We start from the raw sequence: 3,961 nt of genomic DNA, 5'->3' as shown, positions 1-3,961 counted from the left end.
TTTCCACGGCAACGTGTCAGAGGAACTCATTGTCTGGGTTTTCGTATCAAAGGTTTCACGTTTCCGCGACAATGAAAACAACGTAGAAGAAACGTGTTGATGTTGGTCCACGAGAGGGAGGAGGTGGTTTTAATACTGAAAGCACTCACACACACACACAGCAGAGAAGAACCAGCTCTAAACATTGGGGGAACATGGACCTTCTAGTGGACAGGCCAATTGGGTTGTTATTATGGAGACTGTCAAAATAAAACCAACAAGTTGGATTGTTATTATGGAGACCGTCAAAATAAAACCACCAAGCTGGATTGTCATTATGGAGACCGTCAAAATAAAACCACCAAGCTGGATTATTATGGAGACCGTCAAAATAAAACCACCAAGTTGGATTGTTATTATGGAGACCGTCAAGATAAAACCACCAAGCTGGATTGTTATTATGGAAACCGTCAAAATAAAACCACCAATCTGGATTGTTATTATGGAGACCGTCAAAATAAAAGCACCAAGTTGGATTGTTATTATGGAGACTGTCAAAATAAAACCAACAAGTTGGATTGTTATTATGGAGACCGTCAAAATAAAACCACCAAGCTGGATTGTCATTATGGAGACCGTCAAAATAAAACCACCAAGCTGGATTATTATGGAGACCGTCAAAATAAAACCAAGTTGGATTGTTATTATGGAGACCGTCAAGATAAAACCACCAAGCTGGATTGTTATTATGGAAACCGTCAAAATAAAACCACCAATCTGGATTGTTATTATGGAGACCGTCAAAATAAAAGCACCAAGTTGGATTGTTATTATGGAGACTGTCAAAATAAAAGCACTAAGTTGGATTGTTATTATGGAGACCGTCAAAATAAAAGCACCAAGTTGGATTGTTATTATGGAGACTGTCAAAATAAAAGCACCAAGTTGGATTGTTGTTATGGAGACTGTCAAAATAAAAGCACCATGTTGGATTGTTGTTCAGAATCAGTTTTAGTGCCACATATGTTTAACATATTAGGAATTTCTCTTTGGTAGAAACTCTCAGTGCAAGTGTAACATTAAATATTAACAATACACTAAAATATGAATATAAACAGTAATTAGAGACTAATGTATGTGCAGGAGCAGAATAAGATAATGGATAACAGTGCAGGGGGTAAAGTAGTGCAGATAATGAGTGGCATGAGGTAGTGAGTATTTACAGTCTAGAATGGAGTGGCCGGTCATTACAAATCAATACGATGCATTCAGGTAAAGCCACAGTGACAGTTAATCTCGGATATCTGGCAGCAGCAGGTCTGACGTTCTGTGACTGAGTCGTGATCGTCACTGGGGGAAGAAACTCTTCTTGTTTTGGCGCACAGGGATCTGTAGCGCCTGCCGGAAGGGAGGAGTTTGAAGAGTTTGTGTCTGGGGTGTGAGGGGTCTGCTCCTGACCCTGGACTGGCACAAGTCCTGGATGAGGGGAAGGTCCACACCAATGACCTTATTGTGGTGACTGTCAACATTAAATTGCCAAGTTAGGTTGTTATTATGGTTGTCAAAATAAATGTACCAAGTTGGATTGTTATTAAATTGACTGTCAAAATAAAACCGCCAAGTTGGATCGTTACGACTGTGAGGATATATCTCTGTTACCTGGATTAACTAACCAGGATATAGCTCTGTTACCTGGATTAACTAACCAGGATATCTCTGTTACCTGGATTAACTAACCAGGATATCTCAGTTACCTGGATTAACTAACCAGGATATCTCTGTTACCTAGATTAACGTACCAGGAAATCTCTGTTACCTGGATTAACCAACCAGGATATCTCTGTTACCTGGATTAACTAACCCAGACATTCTGGATCCTGATCAGCAGTAACATGAAGCAGGTTACCAACTCACTAGTTCAACCCAGAGTTTCCCTTCAGGATCAACATGTTCACATGAAAGGGGCGGAGCTTGTAGCGTGTGACCAATCACAGAGGGAGGAACCCTGCAGAGCAGCTGACTTTACCATAGAGGACCAGTGATTCTCTGAGAATATGAAGAATTCAAACATCTGCTGCTGCAGCCGAAGCCTGAACATTCCCCCGTTAGCCTGAACATTCCCCCGTTAGCCTGAACATTCCCCCATTAGCCTGAACATTCCCCCGTTAGCCTGAACATTCCCCCATTAGCCTGAACATTCCCCCGTTAGCCTGAACATTCCCCCGTTAGCCTGAACATTCCCCCCGTTAGCCTGAACATTCCCCCGTTAGCCTGAACATTCCCCCCGTTAGCCTGAGCATTCCCCCGTTAGCCTGAACATTCCCCCATTAGCCTGAACATTCCCCCGTTAGCCTGAACATTCCCCCATTAGCCTGAACATTCCTCCGTTAGCCTGAACATTCCCCCGTTAGCCTGAACATTCCCCCCGTTAGCCTGAACATTCCCCCATTAGCCTGAACATTCCCCCATTAGCTTGAACATTCCCCCGTTAGCCTGAACATTCCCCCATTAGCCTGAACATTCCCCCGTTAGCCTGAACATTCCCCCATTAGCCTGAACATTCCCCCGTTAGCCTGAACATTCCCCCGTTAGCCTGAACATTCCCCCATTAGCCTGAACATTCCCCCGTTAGCCTGAACATTCCCCCATTAGCCTGAACATTCCCCCGTTAGCCTGAACATTCCCCCGTTAGCCTGAACATTCCCCCGTTAGCCTGAACATTCCCCCGTTAGCCTGAACATTCCCCCATTAGCCTGAACATTCCCCCGTTAGCCTGAACATTCCCCCGTCAGCCTGAACATTCCCCCGTTAGGTTGAACATTCCCCCGTTAGGTTGAACATTCCCCCGTTAGCCTGAACATTCCCCCGTTAGCCTGAACATTCCCCCGTTAGCCTGAACATTCCCCCATTAGCCTGAGCATTCCCCCGTTAGCCTGAACATTCCCCCGTTAGCCTGAACATTCCCCCATTAGCCTGAACATTCCCCCGTTAGCCTGAACATTCCCCCATTAGCCTGAACATTCCCCCGTTAGCCTGAACATTCCCCCGTCAGCCTGAACATTCCCCCATTAGCCTGAACATTCCCCCATTAGCCTGAACATTCCCCCGTTAGCCTGAACATTCCCCCGTCAGCCTGAACATTCCCCCGTTAGCCTGAACATTCCCCCATTAGCCTGAACATTCCCCCGTTAGTCTGAACATTCCCCCGTTAGTCTGAACATTCCCCCGTTAGTCTGAACATTCCCCCGTTAGCCTGAACATTCCCCCGTTAGCCTGAACATTCCCCCGTAAGCCTGAACATTCCCCCGTCAGCCTGAACATTCCCCCATTAGCCTGAACATTCCCCCGTTAGCCTGAACATTCCCCCGTTAGCCTGAACATTCCCCCGTCAGCCTGAACATTCCCCCGTTAGCCTGAACATTCCCCCATTAGCCTGAACATTCCCCCGTTAGTCTGAACATTCCCCCGTTAGCCTGAACATTCCCCCATTAGCCTGAACATTCCCCCGTTAGCCTGAACATTCCCCCGTTAGCCTGAACATTCCCCCCGTTAGCCTGAACATTCCCCCATTAGCCTGAACATTCCCCCATTAGCCTGAACATTCCCCCGTCAGCCTGAACATTCCCCCGTTATACATCAGAATGTCCATCAGAAAAATTTCCACTGTGGTCATGAAGTGTCATGGACGGGCCATGAACGCATCACAAGAGCAGGAGAGGCCGTGAACGCATCACAAGAGCAGGAGGGGCCCTGAATGCATCACAGGAGCAGGACAGGATTGAACGCATCACAAGAGCAGGAGGGGCCTTGAAGGTATCACAAGAGGAGGACAGGGATGAACGCATCACAGGAGGAGGAGGGGCCATGAATGCATCACAGGAGGAGGACAGGAAAGCACGCATCACAAGAGCAGGAGGGGCCATGAACGCATCACAGGAGGAGGACAGGAATGAACGCATCACACAGGAGGAGGAGGGGCCGT

This window comes from Blennius ocellaris (genome assembly GCF_963422515.1).
Source record: "Blennius ocellaris genome assembly, chromosome: 20".
In the NCBI taxonomy this organism is placed as follows: domain Eukaryota; kingdom Metazoa; phylum Chordata; class Actinopteri; order Blenniiformes; family Blenniidae; genus Blennius; species Blennius ocellaris.
Note: the sequence above shows the minus strand (reverse complement) of the source record.